Source organism: Argiope bruennichi, chromosome 2 (assembly GCF_947563725.1).
Source record: "Argiope bruennichi chromosome 2, qqArgBrue1.1, whole genome shotgun sequence".
NCBI lineage: Eukaryota > Metazoa > Arthropoda > Arachnida > Araneae > Araneidae > Argiope > Argiope bruennichi.
Window position 1 is genome coordinate 91,241,747 of NC_079152.1, and position 19,138 is coordinate 91,260,884.

Consider the following 19,138-nt stretch of genomic DNA (forward strand, 5'->3'; position numbering starts at 1 on the left):
TGCTACATGAAATTAATCGATACATTCGAACCTCTATATAATGAACTAAAAGATTACTGGGAAATTTGATTCATAGAAATCTCCATATACAGTAATGCAAATTTGAAAGTTTTTCATTATATTTTTATTATAAGCAATAATACATAATTAACTTTTTAAAATCTCTTAAAGAAATTAATTTAAAAAAGTACAAATAATAAAGATTTTCATAATCATAAAAGCACAAAAAATCCTGCTTTCTGTATTATTTATTAGGCTAAACCTCTCATTCATACTTAAAATTTTCGGTTTATGGCCTACATTTACTATAAGAAATCATAAACTAAACTACTTTAAAGTTAAAATCTCACTTCTCAAGAAATATAATCATTAATCAAAAGCTTACACATGACTTATCGATAAGTGCGTATTGCTTTTTCGTGAGTGATTTCCAATTTCCGATTTTTCGTGAATTTCAATTCACTTAAGCATAGGCAAAACAATATATTTTTTCTTATTTAATTTATATCCTTCCATGCAAAAGAACTGTTATCGCTTTTTGACTGCATTCTATGCATAATATTTATGAGAAAATTTTTGTTCAATACATATAAAAAAATTGTACGACATCCAGAAATAAATCTCAAATGAAAATTCAAGGTTCTTGAAAAAAGTTCTGTATTAAGAGAGTCACGATACATGGAAATTCGATGGTATGAATAACTTATATTTGCAAGTTGGAAATCGGAAATTATTTTATATTTTAAATCGCTTTTAATCATTTAAATTGATCATTTTAAATCATAATTTAATCCGCAGTTTATAGCTGACAAACAGCGATTAAGCGCTACGCCAGAAAATAGTTCGTTGAATTAATTCCCCATGAATTAACTTGCAGTTCAGTGACATTGCAGCGATTGACCTTTACCAATTTTCGATGACACTCAGGTAGCTAGCTGATGATGAAGTCGACACCGGAAGAGGCCTTGCCACATCATACACAGGGATAAAACAAATAAAAAAAACTGACTATGCAACAAAAAGGAAGGGAAAGCATTATACACTCGGCGAATAAAAAAGAAAAAAAAAAAAAAGCTGGAGGGAAAAACAGTGAAAGCAAAATTTCCCTAGAAGAAAATGTCGCGCTCATAATATTGCGTGTCACGCATTACAACTCATTTATTTGTTTATTTTCGTTTGTTTAGTTATTCCCTTTTTTTGTACTCGCTTGTTTGTTTCTTTTTTATGTCACTTCTGCTAGACTTTCGGAAGTGAAACAAATTTGATATTAGCTGTAGGTAGTTTGAGAAATACTCTCAAGGTTAGTTTTGTTTGCAGGCGGAAAAAGCGGGAGCAAAAACCTTACGAATAAAGCCTTATTTCAGAGAAAAGGTAAGACGATAACAAGCGATAATTTTACAAGGAATTTCGATTCTCTACTTCTGTAATTTTTATCTGATAGAATTCTCATTTTTAAGTAGGATGAAGTGCAGTGATACCTCTTTAGTCGTTTCTTTAGTATTTCGTTTTCTCGTGCTTTCGACAATTTCAGTATTTAAAAAATTCCTTATAAAGTCATAGGAATTCACCTCTTAAAATCATAGAATAAATTTTTTTTAAAAAATAAGTTCAGTACATAGAAATTCAATTAGAATCCAAAATCATATATCACAACAATCAAAGCTAAAAGATTCTTTTTTTTTATTTAATAAATTAAAAATTAAACATTTCTTTCCAAATTTTTTTAAATAGGGAAAAATTAAATCGATTATTTAAATAATTCTTTTTATTACTGTAGTAAAATGGCTTAAAGTACTACAATATATTACAGATACAGTACTACATTAATGAGAACTACATTTGTGCCAATATTCATACCTACCATTGTACTGTGTTGCGATAAAACTATGAATCATATACATGTATGCTTTCTCAAGAGGTATTGCAACACAATAGCCGTAATTATCATACCGTACTGTTCAATTTATTTTTTTAAAGTTTAATTTTTTTCGAAATTTATAAAGCTATTTTTTTTACCTTCTCTAAAATTAAAAAAAGGTTATAAAGTGATTACAAAATCTTATTAAAAAATACCTATACCATTATATTGTACGGCTAATGAAAGTATTTTAACCAAAGTATCTGAACCAAGATTGAATAGCATCGTTTTTATTAGTAGTGTTAGGAAACGATTATTTAAACGATAAGCTAATACAGTGCTTATCATTTGTTATATTATCAGTAAGGATATTTTTTATAACAATCACTTATTATTATTATTTATAATGTCGGAGAGTTTTGCCAATTCACAATATTTGAAACTTTTTCTATTCCAGAAGCGAAAAGAGAGAGGTGCACGATATGCGAAGAAAAAATATGTGCAAGTAAAACTCATCACATTTTATCAGAAATCCAAACTCGAAAAAGGGCAGACAATGAAGAAATTGGGCCGAGCGATGGTATTATAGAGTTAGATACAAATGACATTTCACATCATACGGTAAAAGTCTTAAAGTCTTTTCTCGAATTTTGCATATTAGTAGTCACTAAATTTAGTAAACGATCTCATATAGAAAAAAATTAAAAAAATTGTTGAGTCCAAAACTTTCTAGTTGAGGGATTATCGGATTAATTTATTCTGCTATTTATTTTATGGTTGAGAAATTAATTGACCTGTTTTAATAATGGTGGATAATGTTTTGCTGTGTGTATGTTCGTCTGTAAGTGAGTGTCGAAAATATGTACCTAGGGTGGATTTCTTTTCTTTTCTTTCTTTCTTTCTCTCTCCCTCTCTTTTTTTAATTACAACTAGAAACCTGATTAATAAATATCGATTAATTTTTTTTCTCCCTGCTGTTCCCCAAATTTCCGAAGGCATTATTGCGTTAAAATGACTTTTAATACAATTTAAAATTCTAAAAATTGTCTTTTGATTGAAACAACTTAATTATCTTGAAATGTTTTTCTAAATTTCGACAGTTAAAAAAGACATTTTTGCATAATTTTTAGCGAAATTTTTATTTTTTCACTGAAATTCAAACCGTATCCACTGTTTCATTAGATATTTAACTGTTAGATTTTCCACAATTTCTAAAAAAAGAAAGATTTTGAGAAATGAAGAAGTAAATTTACATGCGCATCTAGAAAATAGATTACATGGACGTACTTTTTAACAGCATTATCACTAATGGGACGAATTCATTAAGGAAGATTCATGTACACAAATAAAACAGATATAAGCTTACTAAAATAACATGGCATTTACATAAATGTTTATAATGGCATTTACATTCAGAATAATGGCAGTTATGATCATTTATGCTTATAATACTTTATTGAGAGAATCAGGACATTAAATTACAAATTAAAAATCTAATCGAGATAAAATGCAACAAAAGTTTCCAGCCAATTAGCTACTCGTCAAAGCTAGTTAGAGATAAATAAAAATAAATTCAGTTTAAAATAGTTAAATTATTTATTTTAAATTAATAATAATAAATGCTATAAATACTAATAAATACTATTAATGCTAATTTTTAATTAAATACAATTTATATTGTCAATTTTTTCTTACAAATAGCTGAAATAGAAATGTACCATGAAAATACACATAACTCTATTATTGTCTTATATAATCTCCCCAGCTCTCAAAACTTTAAGTTTAATAAGCATTGAGCATAATCATAAACGTTGAGTTCATTTGAAGTATTTTAAATAAAAAATATTCTTTAAAATTCATTGCCACAATATCAGCAATTCTCTCATTTTGAAAGCAATTATCATATAATTTTAAATTTCAATGTACTAAGATTTCATTAAATGATTTAATTGCAATTTAAAGAAATATTTATATTCTATGAAAACACAACTATTAAAGAATTGTCTTAAATAACAGGAAAAGGAATACGCAATTAATGAATTCAAAACCACTTTCAATGGATTCAAGTATTCTACCTAAATATAGATTTAAAAAAAAGAAAGAAAGAAAAGTTATCGAACAATTTCAAATTAGTTTTAAGTATACTTATAGATATTGAGAGTTCTATAATATTTCTTCAGTACTCAATAAAATCTTACTCAAAATGAAAATAAAAGATTTAGTACTAATTCTTAGAACATTTACTATGAAATTCTACCATAAAAACAAACTCTAATTCTTAAGAAAAGAAAAATAATTTTAAAAATACTTATATAAAGACTCCAGTAAGATGGAAAATATTTTATTCAACTTTTAAAATTCATTTTTATCATATTTAATTTATAAATTTAAAAATAAAAATATAAATAAAATTTTATTTTAGCTAAAAAATCATACAACATTTAAGTTACTTAAATACAGAAATTCATTTCTTATTTTTTTTTTTTAGTTATAGATTATAGTCTTGGGGAAAAAAGCATTAGATATATTGATTTAGTACTCACTCATACGATCCGAAATATTATGCAGAAAAGTACTATTTTTGGAGTGAAAACTGTATAGAATTTTTAATTGTTCTAGAACACACAGAAAAAGATTCAATTTCAGGAAAATGTTTGATAATCCAGAATGTTTCTCAAACAGAAGGTCGCAACAAAATAACACACGGCACACTTTACAAAATGATAAAAAGCAAGTGGAAAAAATGAAATCCAAAAAATTCCAAAAGAGAAACCAGTTAAACTAAGACATCAGGAGCCGGGTGAAAAATAACACAACTTTTCGAAATATTTCCATTTTTCAAAGCACTAAGAAAATTCATTATTTCGCTGCTGTCACTGTCATATTCTTTGCGCACATCTGAATTGTCTAGTTTTCTCAAAGTGAAATTACTTCAAGAACAATTTCACTGTTTTGAGTGGAATAGTACGAGTACTAGACATTTAATCTTTGCTACCCTACAAAATGGCTTAACTTACTTTACGTTAATATTTCAGCTGCGTTCTAGTTTTTGTACTACTTATTAAATCACGAAACGTTTATTCATAGCGCTAGAGTAAATAAATAAACTGATTTAAGTAGAACACTGGTTCTGTGATTATGTCAAGGATGAATAAATATATATACAATAAGACACAACATTGTGCTATGACCTAGTGATTTCAAAAGAACAATACACGTGAGTATACATAACACAAATAAATAATATATCAAAAATGTTAAATGTGTTAAATAATATATCAAAAATAATGTAGATAGATTTTTTTTATTGAGAGGGGCCAATTTTCTTAAGGTAACATTAAAAAACATATCCTTATATTTTGTTAATATTATTTAATTTTTCTATAAAAGGAAATAATATTTTCATAAGAAAATGACGATTTGATGTTTTCATCTTGTATGTTTCAGTTTAGTTGCACTAATACCCTGCTTTGAATCAATATAAGGTTTTTTTTGAAACGTACTTCATAATTTTGAAACGTGGTTAGATGACGAAGATGAAACATAAGCCAGCCATCACCTCTCCACATTGCTGAAATGCACGAGAGGGAGGACGTTTGACCATCTGTATCGAAATCAATGTGCTTTAGTTCGACACATAAAATGAATCTGTCGTGGTGTCGGGTTTCCATTTGGAATCCGGTCCCGAAGTGAACCTTTGCCTCTAAGCCACCATGTTCTCTTCTGCGTGATGAAAAAGAATAAATCTTGCGATCATTATATTACTTTGTTATTTACATTTGCATGTAGTTAAGTTTTGAAATTAAAGAGCCTATTATTATATAATGCTCACAAGAATGCAGTAGAGTAACATATTGATTTGCGTAAACTGGAAGTTATGTAATTCTTAATTTTCTCCTCTCTATTTGAATGTATTTTCTGCTTTAAAAAGAAATACAAAATTCAGAAATTGTTTTAAAAAATTTCAGAAATGTAAAAAATTACAGAATATTTTCCAAAAATGAATAAGAAGTAACTCCAGAAGCTGACGAAATTTCTCATGTGGTAGGAGAAACTATCAGTCCTACGGGACAACTGGTTTGGATAAATTGATAGCAGTGTCACTAAAAAGTTGTTAATATGTCATGCGCTTGTTGAGGTGCTTGAGGTATTTATTATAAGAGCTCATTCATAGGACCCAGATCCATGAGGAAAGCAAATGGCAATTGCACGTTTGACAAAGATTATACACTTACTTAAAAAAGTAATAAATTAGAAGACAATAGACACTAGATATTAGACATTAGCTGTCAAAAACATTCACAAGGAATAAATTTATATATATCATAGTAATTTACAGTGAAAACATTTTAAGAGAGAAATAAAAGTTTTTCAATTGTGAGATAAGCTTGTTGTATTTTATGAAAGCATAGACACCGAAATAACTTCCGTTTTATAGAGCTCGTTTATAATGAGCTATTTTGTGTTATTTTAAGAAAAAACTATTATCTTAACCTTTGTCTTTATTTATTTAACATTTGCATGCAGTAAAAAGTTAGATTCCGATTTAGCGCACTTAACGTCAATCTTATTTATTATCTAACTTCTCTATATTACTAAAAAAGATCAATTTTGCAGGGCGTGTTCGAAACTTGTACGGTTTTAAATAAATATTGTTGAATATCTCTAACGCTAATATACAGTAAAATGAATAACATTTCAAACACTATTTAATATATCACATAAGTCATTAAAATTGACAGTGCAAAAATGAATTTCCTGTTTATTATGTCTCGAACAAATCTTACAGTCTCATTTTTGTGTCATCCTTTATTCAGTTGATGCTTCAATCATGTAGTAACTGATTGTTCTTACTCCACAATTTCTTTTAAAGAGCTAACACGTTGTCGCAGAGATGTTCCAATTCACGAATTGGGCATTAAGTAACCAAGCATTGTTTAAAATAAGGAAGTAAAATCTCGTAAATGTAGGCGTAGTAGAAATAGTATATTACTTGTTATCGACGCTGCAGTTGACTTTTACAGCAGAGGGCGGATTGCACCGTGGTCGCATGCAACGATGAAGTCGCGGGAAAAAAAACATTCACTTATCAGGCCAGACGGTTCCGTTTCATTTGTGACAAGTTGACTGCATCGAATGGAACAGCTGCTCATTGTAGGAGCAAACGCCAACCATCTGTCAGGTTGACAATATGGAACAAGGTTTTGTGTATCGCGTGCTTCTGTGAGGTCAGTAGAATTCGTTACAAAGTTAATAACATTTGGGTGGATATTAAGCCGGCTTAATCGTTGAGCAAAGCATGCGCGCAACACACGCCAACTTCTCACATGTGAAACTGAAAGCATTTATGCCATAGGAAGAAACTTCAATAGGTATATTTTGAGAAATAAATATTATCCTAAAGCCTGACAAAAAAAAAAGAATTTTGTATTGCCCCAAATAAATATTGCATTACAAGCATTTGTAACATGGTTTTTTTAGTTAATTTCATTTTTTTCTAAGCAGTTACTCACTTTTAAAAGAAGTTTAAAATGTCACCATAAATATAAACTGGAGTAATTGGTTTCTAATAATATAAGAGTGCCAAACTCAATATTTTTGAAAATATATCATTTTATTCATTACTATTTTTAAAATTTTTTCAGATCATTCCCAGTTATTTATTTTGGCTGAAATCTTTATAGATATTTTAATTATTTTATTTTTTCATGCATATTGCCACTCACTTTAAAGAAAACATCTGATATATTTTTTATAAATTTATTACGTATATAAATATGTGAGTGGTTATTTTTTTATCCAGAGAAAATATCGTTAAAGTAGTTCCACGTGAAAGCAAGTATCCTTCCATTGCATCTTCACAGTAAATTTTGAATAGAGCTTTTAATCCCAATAGTGATTATAAATTCGAATTCAGTAATTAATTTGAAATGAAAGAGAATTGGCATCGTAATTAATTGAAGTTATAGGAATATCTTTTACAAATAACAAATTAAGAAAAAAAAACCCTTTTTTTTTAAATACCATAAATCTATTTTTTAGGTTTTGTTTAATTCACGAGTACTAGATTCCACTTTATAAAACAGTTAAACAGAATTCTCGAAAAAACTAGAAACGACCATTGTAGCATTTGATAGGTTATCTGAGCCGATGTAATTTTGAAAAATCCACGCTTGCATCGACCTCTTTGAAAAATCAGAAAATTTTTTTAACTTGAGTCTATAGTCGGATTTTTTTTATTGAACTTGAAATTACTGGGTCGTAGGTTGACAGTTGTAAACGTTCATTACGAATCTGAAGAATTTTTTGGAAAAACGTGGTGAATAATTTTGAAAAACGTGGCTGCAAAACTATTTAGGAAAACCGTAATGATGATTATTAGCAAAGCAAGTTTATTGAATTTGAAGAAACATGCATGCAAGGCGATAGTATAGTCAATCCAAAATCACTTGAAGGAATTACATTCTTTTTTTTCCCCGACAAAATAGTTGATTACTTTCTTACATCACTAACATTAAATTTCTTCAAATGTTCAGCATTCTGAGTTCATACATTCAATTCAGAGTTTGAAATATGCAGACCTATATTTTTTGCAGGAACTAACTGTCAAAATTTCATGATGGTAAATGGTGCCGCCGAAAAGGGTATCAAATTAATTCAGGACTACAATACCAAAAGCAATATGTTTTGCAAGTAATAGTTGAATGGTGAAAATTATTCCCAAGCATTGTGAATTCTAATCTCTCAAAACCTCTATCAACTTCTAAATTCTAGTGATTCCCTCTGACTAATCTACCAACTCATTTGAACTACTATTTATTGCATTGTTGTGAACATTTAGATTCAAAATCTGTTCATATAATACTATTCGATATTTTTGAAGTTTTTTTTGTAATAATTAAATTCAATATTTTAAATTCATTAAGGTTTAATTATACTAAATATTGTTTCTCTTTCTCTCCTAACTGAACTTAATTTTTTTTACAAACCTAACTGAAAAATCTGTTTTTTAAAATCACTTTATGTGAGCTGTTTGATGTTAAATAATTTTAAAAAGTGGAAATGCATTAAAAATTATCAATTTATCGTAACTGTCAAAATTATCTGGGAAAAGCGAATTTATATTCTTTAATGTCCACTGCCCAAAAATTCTATATATTCCCTTTTCTGTACATTGTGAAAGTGGAAACTGAATCCTGGAACATTCTCTACAAAACTAAAGAAAAACTTGTTTCTAAGAGAAACCGCTTTAATTTTAAATAGGAAGGCACATGATATTTTGAAAAAAAAATCATTGTTTTTTTAATACTTTAGAGCTGATGAGGTAGATATGTAGATTATGCAATCAAAATGAGCGTTGTCAATGTTATTTTTACAGTAATTGTCAATTTTTTAGGAGTTCTTGTCAAATAAAATTCGAGCACCAATTTCATGCGATCAATTCATAATGAAATTTCACCGTTTCTTCTAATACAATAAAATCGGTAACATAAGTAAAATTAAATATGCATAAATTAGTTTGAAATTTCAGTATTTTGATATTTTCTATTATCTTGACAGAGTTTACCAAAAATATTGCGCATTTCTTTGTCATAGAACATAATGTTAAAATAACAATAGAAAATCCATTATAAAGCTTGTTTGCGTACGGCTATTGATCTTCAAGAAAAATGAGTTATAAAACATTGACAGAAAGTGAATGATACTGTTCGTGGCGCCTTGCATTTGGTTCGTTCACAGGAAGTTTGCAATGTCACGATTATTCTCAAACTCAAATTTTACCCATTAAGTCTTCTTTTGTTCTTGCCCCGCCTTAGGCCAGCCGTATCAGAAGCACGATCTTGGGAAGAGCCATTGCACTCGACGGCTGGCCTCCGAAAGCAGGTGTAAAAGCACTGGAAAAGTGCACACACTTGCACAAAGTGAACTTCGACGTTGAAGTGATATACAAAACCTCCTGCGCTGCTATCCTTGGAATAAAAGCAGAAATGATTATGCGAAATTTGTGGAAACAATTGTGGAATTTAGGGAAATTAGGGCCATTTAGGGAAATTGAAAGAACAATAAGTATATTATAGAGATCATAAGATTTGAATGATGATGGATTAAACTACACATAAATCTTAACTGATTTTTTGTTTTAAATGCATAAATTAAGTTGAGGTAACTTTTCAGTACTGCTTTTCAAGCAAACGATAAATTAACAAAATGAAATCTTTTGTGGAAATCTGTGGAAGCAATTGTGGAATGAAGTAATATAGGGAAATTGAAAGAGCAACAATGTGTTATAGAGATCATAAGATTTGAATGGTGAAAGATGAAATTACATCTAAATCTTAACTGAATTTTTGTTTTAAATGCACAAATTAAATGAAGTAAATTTTTCTGTACTAATTTTTAAGTAAGCTATAAATTAGCAAAATGAAATCTCTTTTTTAAAAAACAAGGCTTTTAATAATATACTAAAAAGTAAAAAATAATTTTTCATCAAAAGTCTGAAGATAGAAAATAAAAATCTCAAAAGTGCGAGACGTTCATAAAAGTACTTTAAATGAATTGAAATTTTAATCATATTTAAATTTAATATTGAATTTTTTAATGAATATATTTTATTTTAATTTTTAATTTCCTTTGTTTATCTTATAAAAACATTATCGTATTGTTTTCAGCAATTCATACCTTTTACAATTTTTGTTTTTACCTTCAGACTTTTAAGGATGAAATATCTTTTGCTTTTTAATGCGTTATTAAAAGCGGGTTTTAATGTTATTTTATTAATAATTAGATTCAATCTTCAGAATCTTATATACAATTAAATTCATAAGTTACACAATAAATGGAATAATGAAAAAAGTGCAGGTCAGATTTGTTTAAGCCAAAATCCAACTTTTCATTATATGCAAATTTATAACGATTAGAAGCAACAACTAAGATAATAGATTTTTTATTTTAGATTTATATACACAATAGCCACATAAAATTATGAAAGAATTCTATGAGAAGAATTATTTTAACAACAGAATTAAATAAACTTGTCTCATGATTGAAAGATTCTTCATTTCTCAAGTAGAATGTCTTCACAGCAAATTAGTGTTTTTTTTAATTCCTTGCTTTATAACTAATGTCTACCAAATAGTTATAAAGCAAATTATTAGTTATATAACAACTAAACAGAACTCATTTATGTTTAGTTTTAGATTTATGAAAAGACCCGAGTATAGATTTTAAAAATGAACTTCTTCCGTTAACGCATTTAGCCCAAAAATGCTACAAATGTGAAAATTCTATGTAGTGATTGCATTTCTTCTAAAACAGAGAATTCTAAAACGAAAATATTTATCAAAAATTCTTCATCTCAGATTTTTTAATAATTATAAATCCTTTTCTACATGCCTATACTTCATATACAATGAAGTGAAAAGCAATTCGAATAGACATAATTAATTATTTTCACATTGTAAATTGCAGATGTATTGTAATGTTAGAATAATAGAGCAGGACTTTTATCAATTTCAGATGAGTTGGCACATAGATGATATTTTATATTCGTTAAGGAAATCTATTTTTCCCTGTTTCTGTACTTTATTATTTATTTATTTTATTTAATTACAGCCAGTCACCACGTTACCACAGAACTAAGCCGTATAAACAGGGATTATTGTGACTGGATGTTATACTGATTAACTATCCAACTTTTACTTAAGAAAACAACAGCCAACAAAAGTTCAAATAATCTTCAAAATGTTAGTAAAAGACTAGAAATCTTTTCCACCATTTCTTTAATGTTTTTAAATTTTCAGGGTATTGTAATATTGTGTGTTATCACTACCCATATAAGTCTTCCTCTAATTTCCTTGAGTTCGATACAATCTGTTATGTAGTGCTGAACCGAGCCTATTTTCCCACATATACAGGTGTTGCATTTTCCGAATCTGTAAAAATATTCAGGAAATCTTCCATGACTCGATATAATTTGCACTACCATCGGGTGAAATATTCTTGTTATAATTTTCGGTTCCGGTATGAATTTATATGTTATGCGTCCTTTGCACGACATTATCCATCTATCATGCCGCTGTATAGTTATCTCTCTTCTAATTTCCTTCTTTAACATTTGGAATGATTTTGGGTCTACAATATCTGTACCTTATTAGCACAGAATTTAAATATTCTGTTTCTTGAAATTTTATTTTTACATTATCGTATAGAAAGAAAGTATTGTAATTGGCAAAAACTTCTATCCACAGATTTAGACAAATCTATATATGTCTTAGATCGCCTTGAATCTGAATTAAAAAAAAAAAAAGATATCTTTAAAATGAAGTCTGCCCGTCAACTCACCATCTCAAAAACGCAAAAGGCTAGAAGAATGAAATTTATTACATGTCTTCACACCAGAATTGAGTGATATCAAAGTTTGGAAATTTTCCCGATTTCGATTCTTTAAAAAGAAAATTTGTTTGATTTATTGCAGTTGCACACAATACATTACTTAACTTGTTTAATTAATGGAGAATGGAATTTATTACATGTCTTTACATCAGAATCGAAAGGTATAGAAATTTTGGAAATTTTCCCGATTTCAATTCTTTCAAAGACAAATTTGTTTGACTTATTGCAGTTGCACACAATACATTACTCAACTTGTTTAATTAATGTATAATGGAATTTATTACATGTCTTTACATTAGAATTGAGAGGTATAAAAATTTTGGAAATTTTTCCGATTTCAATTCTTTCAAAGGAAAATTTGCTTGACTTATTGCAGTTGCTCACAATACAATACTCAGAAATTCAACTGGCTTAATAATAGAAATTTGGCATTTTATCACCAGAATCGCATATCTGAACCAAATGTACTTAATCTACTAGAGGATTGATTGTTAGATTGAAATCTAGAACGTGGTCTTGATCGCCAGATTGTCGATTTGTCGCCAATATTGCATTTAACGGGTTAAAAGGAAGAGATCCAAAATGTAGAACTAATTTTCTTCAATATTTGATAAAACTTAATATAAAATGTACCATCATTACAGAAGTTTATAAGGAAGTTGAAAGATGAATTTTCTAGATTTATTTTATTTACTGCGAGTTTAAAACTTCTATTTATTTGAAGATAATACTTAGGTGTATACATTTACTAAAAATTACGAGATTTTAAAAAAGAAAATATTTTTTTATCAACATATTTCAACTCCAGTTTATCCTTTCATGAAAAAGAAAATCATTTTCATAAACTATCTTCCCTCCTTTTTTAGCTTTCACAGTTGGCGGCAGTTTGAAAGATGAGAACAAAAGAAACGAGCCATCTAAAATTATTCAAATCTGCTATTCATTTTCTCCTTCTTTTATATTTCTTAATGCACACTCACCTTCTTTATGAACCCGATTTCATCATCAAGGTTTCGTGGCTTGACATCATTATCTTCGGGTGGAACGTTTTAATTTACAGCGCAAGTTCATACGAATTTGCGAATTTCTGCTCTCATCCAGTCTTGCTACTCTGAACCTCGTTTGCTCATTTGAGGGTAATTTAATTGCTTATCACGTGAAGTACATCATTTTTACTGACATGGAATGAGTAACATAATATGTTTATGGGCACAAAGAATACAACATAATGCGAATACAAAGCGGAAGAAGTTGACTGTCTTTATTTTTGAAGCTGTCTTTAAGACTCATTCATATAGAAAATGACCTTCACTTTCGTATTCGCGTTGGAAAGACCAATGAATTTTGTGCGTGTGTGTATGTAAAAGGATTTTTTTTTTTTTTTTTTTTTTTTTTTTTTTTTAGGTAAGTTGGTAAAAAAATGCAAATAATTTATGCGCACGTGTTTGCATTGAAAATGAGCCAGAGCCGATTAAAATTGGATCCATAATGTTAAGAATTGTCGTTTTATTGTTTCAGATGATTGTTTATTTTTTATGCACTTAATACATATCTAACTTGTTTCATATTAATACAGATGTGATAGAATTTTCAATTTTCATACAAGTGCGAGTTCTTAATTTTAATACTTTTTTTTAATATTCTCAGGGCTTATATATCAATTAATTAAGCTAAATTATGATTCCATTTGAGTAATAGTAAGTCAGATGAGAAAAAAATTATTTAAAAATTCCTTAATATTCATAGTAATTACAAATTCAAAAAAAAAACAAAAAAAACTGAAAGCATTTAAATAATTTTACATTTTAGCACACTATAAAAAATTACTTTTATTAAATTTGTTTACTTCATACGTTCTTTGAAAATATAATACTAATTCTTATTTAATAAATTTGATTGAGTTCTTGCAGTTTTTATTCATTTTAAAATTATGTCAAAATGTGTTTAAATTATCAATGTTAAATTAAATGTGTAAATTAAAATTATGTGTTTATTTAAACCTTTACATACACTTCGTATGCATTAGAATAATTAGGCTTTGTCTAATCAGAATTACACTTTTTTGAATTAAAAATAAATTTAATTAGTTTTATTAAAAGAAAGAAATTATTTATAAGATCACATTTTTTTATTTAAAAAATTAGTTAATCTATATACACCAGGATGGACATAATACGATGTAAGTTTAAAAGCCTTCCTTTCAATGTTCTTATTTATGCTTTCAATAACTCGAAATAATTAACAACCAATTGAAATGTGGAGAGCAGTTTTGTATAACAAATGACTTTCCTTTTTTTTTTTTTTGCATCAGAATAGCAGAAAACCGCCAGACAGCCCATTTTATCTATTCAAAAAATGTACAAAATGTAAACTTTCTGTCATAGCATTTCGTAAAAAATCCCATTGCAGGCCCATAAGCACAGTTTCATGCAGTGTAACTTATTACCTGTGAAATAAAACATGTAGCTACTACATCATATGAATTGAATATTTTGAACAAGCTTACTATTTTTATTATTACTATAAATAGTCGAAAATTGGAAATGATACTAAACAATTTTTCTTGATTATACAAAGGCATACAAAATGTAAGAAATAGACTGTTTCCAATTGTATATTTATCTTTTTTAATTCTCATTCATACAGGAAGTGACTATAGGAGCTTTCATTTGAAAATGTCGCATCAAGGAATGGTTATTTTTTCTATTATTTTTGCAGCTAGTTTTTTAAAAATCTAATCTGCTTAATCAGCTACCTGCCAGATTTTTTTTTTTGTATATAAGATTGAGAAAAACATTTATGTGTGTATATTTTTTATTGTAATCTTGGTAAAACCAGATATTTTCATAATCAGTTTTTATTTTCTATATTCCCTGGATTTCAAGGACTCTTTATAAAATAGTCCTTGAAATCCAGGTATAAAAGTTTTTTTCATTACATTTTGAGCGGAGGACTCCATACGTACTCCTAAGTACAGCATAAGGAGAGATGTTTTGCTTTTCGTCTACTTCTAATTTATTTATCCTTTTCATTCATCCACAAAGAAAATAAAATTCAATTTAAAAAATCTCTAAGCTAAATCCACAAATAAATTTGATAATAGTTCATTTTCAAGATAAATCACACTTCTTATTATAAGCAAATAAGATTAGGTTATCTAAAAAATAAACAAAATAAAAAATGAAAATAATAATTATTATTTAGCTTCCTAATGCTTGTGTAACATCATCATTTCATCATGAACATGTTTCCAAATAAGTTCCAAAGTTTCATCCACTATAAAAAGTTTTATTGTGTGTATATCATCATCCACCATCATTTGTAACGCTGGACGGAGTTAAAAATATTCTTGCCGTTTTGGTCTGTTCATTATATTTGGATGTGAATTCCCAACAACTATTTTGGCGTCTAGCAACGGAGGACAGGTTTTTTTTAATGTTTAAATTTACCGATTTATCGATGTGCAAATAAAACTGAGAATGAATAAATAGCAAACGTCAGCAAGCCTAAGTCTGCAATTTTATTATTTCTTATATGCGCTCATTCATTATATTCTCCTTTCACCGACCAAATTGAAAGTTATTGCTAATATTTTCTTTCAGCATTTATTAAATTTTGAATTTGATGTCTCGTTTTTTTTCTGTTAGTGGATCACTATTTGTTTCAATCCGATCTTAGTGATTAGTTTCAATTTGAGAGTGCATGAATATTGTGGATAGAGGAAAATCCTATTGCAAGAAAATAAAACTTGTAATGTTACTATATATTTACATTTAAAACGTATTGCAAATGATAATTTTTATTTATTTCTTAAGCATTCTGCTAATGTGAATGATATTTTCTGTTACAACTTTCATCGCTTAATCTGTGACAATTAGATCTGCGATATTATAAACAAGATAGTTAACCCGTCTAGACAGTCGCATCTTCTAATAAGGCAATAAAAATCAAGAAAGGAATCTATTAAAGTGACCAGATGCCCTGATGAATCAACTGGTATACTTTCGCTTATTTTGTTACAATTTGAAAGAATGTCCCATCTGATCTGGATCTTAATTAGAAAATATTTCATTGTAAAATATAAAGATTATCTAAATTTAATTAAGTAATCTTATCTCATGAAAAAATCTACTTGTTACTTTCTGATTAAATTTCCTGCAGTTTATAATTTACTACTTTGTTTTCCTTGAGGTATTCTATTCGTAATTCAACATTGCAGCAAAGCAATTATAAACTATTTTCATTCTGTCACGATGAAAAAAGGCTGTTCAGTATCATAAATCGTATGCATTTCTCTGATTTACAATTCCATGCTATCATAAGCTTCAGTGATAATAACCAGATATCAGAGATTAAACCGAACAATCCCTGTTTCTAAATTTGTATCCCAACTTGACCTCTTATTCCCTCGTCTCTCATTAATGTATCTTGAATTTCTCTGATAGAAATTTAAGAAGTGACGTGGTTATCAGAACAAGATCTTGAGTCTCTCTGTCTATTATCATGCGCAATAACAACCAGTATCAGCTTATAGAGAAGGAGCATTCTATTTTAGGAGAAGGAGGAGGTGGAAATGATCATTGGGTTCCAGTATGATTAAACAATTATTATTCCAGCAGTCCTACTTTGTAATATTACTTGATTTCTGCTATAACAACATGTTATTTTGCAATTTTTACTACACCGATAAAACATATTTGGTTTTTTTTTAAATGTTTATTATATATTTTTTTTGTTTTTAATATATTCTTAATTCATGATTATAAATATTATGAAATCTAAAAATGTATTTCTCAAATGATTTATGATGTATTTCCCAAATCGATTATCAGGTGGTATCCCACTATGAAATCAATATTTAGTTAACTTAAAATTTTAACTGATTAATAAAAGTTATAAAATTATTAAACTACTGATTTATCAATATTTGGAAATAAATATCTGTAGAAAATTTCAAATTCTAATAGATCAGGAAATAAATGTAACATCAATCACAAAATTGCATTCACGCATAGATGAAATATTCTACAGATATGAAAAGCATCTAAGTTTTAGGATTTCACGTAAAGTAAAAGCGTTTAGAAACATTATTTCACCATATTATACAGTTGATTCTGCATTTCCATGTTTTTATTGAAATAGAACTTTGTATCCTGAAAGATACAAAGATTTTTTTTATTAAGTAATAACCTGTTTCTTAATTAAGATGAAATAGAAAGATTAAAGTATAAACTATATTTTGCTTTTTGTATACGAATCCTTTACTTCTTTGTGATTATAATAAGCTTTATTACTATACAGGATGATCTGTGAAGTCCTTTTCAGTTCTTTCAATTCAAAATGGCGTTTCTAATAGTCAAGGAAATAACATGCACCTGACAAAGTGATTATGCTGAACTTACTGAGACAAGTTACTGCGGTCCTAATGGCGGAACGAGGAAGCTACAAAAAATGTACGCTATACCATAAAACACAGGAAATTTTTTTATACAGTTATCTGTAAAACTAACAGAAATATTTGCGATTAATATTATGAACTTACTGTGACTTAAAAAAGGGTTCGTCCTAAATTGAAAAAAAAAAATCTCTGGTATTATCAGATACAGTTTTCCGAACTAAGCAACGGCGGAGTAAAATTTAAGCAAAGGAAAAACAACGAAGAAAAAAAAAAATATCTAAAAGACAGCGGAGTGGGGGAGGGGGGCTTTTTTTCACTTTTCAGTTTTAGACGAACACTTTTTCAAGTCATGGAAAGTTCATAATTTTAATCCAAATATCACCGTCAGTTTTACAAATAACTCCTTGAAACTTTTTTCATTTATTCTTATTATGGTATAGCGTACATTTTTTAAAGTGGAGTTTTTGTGAGTAAAATTTTGTAACTTATTTATTTCCCCGCTAGGGGAGCTGTAGCCTGTCTCAATAACATTCAACATTATAGGCACACATTATTTCCCTGCCTATAAGAGACGTTATTTTGAATTTAAAAGGATTTTATTTATCTCTCTATATAGTTATCACACCAGTAAGGATATTATTTTTTATTATATTACATATTTTGATATGAAATGATTATTTTTATTAATTCTATTTATATATCTTACTAAGCATCTTACTAAGCAGTATCACCTATTTTAGTTTTTAAAGTCGACAAAGAATCAGAAAACTAATAATGTTTATATCTGATTTTATTTATTCACTTCAGGCGATATCATATTCAAGCCTGGCGGAAAAAATTCAAAAATATTCGTTATTAATTGCAAAAAGTTCTATCTTCCTTTCCATTTTATTTTAAAATTTGGAGAATTAAAAGGCGGTATTACTTGATAAGCGTTGATATTAATGTACGAATGTTTACAATGATGTAGATGGCTGGTTAAAAATCCTCAGTACACAAATTGCTTGTAAAAATGACATCGATTTATCACAAGGTTTATTTAATCCGTTCTAGCGACACACACAATTTATTTTTTAATTTTAAAACTTTTTTATAATTTTACTTACGCGAAATAATAATCCATATGCAGTCTGGCATTTCATATGTAACATTTCTTTTTTCCTATTTTCAAGTCTAATACTATATTTTTGCACTTATATTCATTTATCTATTAGCACAATGGAGCATTTTCTATATTAACAATACAACAAAACTAATAAGCAATTCTATAACTAATTATACAATAAATATAACTAATTGTACAATGCAATAAATTTAACTAATTATACAATACAATAAATGCAACTAATACAACTAATTATACAATAGTACCTTCTGCTTGTAAGATTGTAATAAAGTAATTTACTATATGTGATTGGGTTAAAGAATCATACGAATGTCTTATTTTGTATGTAGCAGCAACTTTTCTGTTAAGTGGGCAATGAGGCTTA

General features: G+C 28.0%; 1 protein-coding gene across 4 annotated transcripts in view; it reads right to left on the bottom strand.

The window, feature by feature from the left end:
• The window catches only part of LOC129960092 (uncharacterized), a 118,773-nt gene that overhangs the window by 76,781 nt on the left and 22,854 nt on the right, over positions 1 to 19,138 (bottom strand). The window contains exon 1 of one of the 4 annotated variants that reach the window (XM_056073203.1): positions 13,231 to 13,340. The exons of 1 other annotated variant lie outside the window; for it this stretch is intronic. The gene's annotated coding sequence lies outside the window, so the exon portion shown is untranslated. Of the gene's footprint in view, positions 1 to 5,361; positions 5,418 to 6,851; positions 6,975 to 13,230; positions 13,341 to 19,138 lie in introns of those variants that run through there. 2 more of the 4 variants (XM_056073230.1, XM_056073222.1) reach the window with 2 other exon arrangements.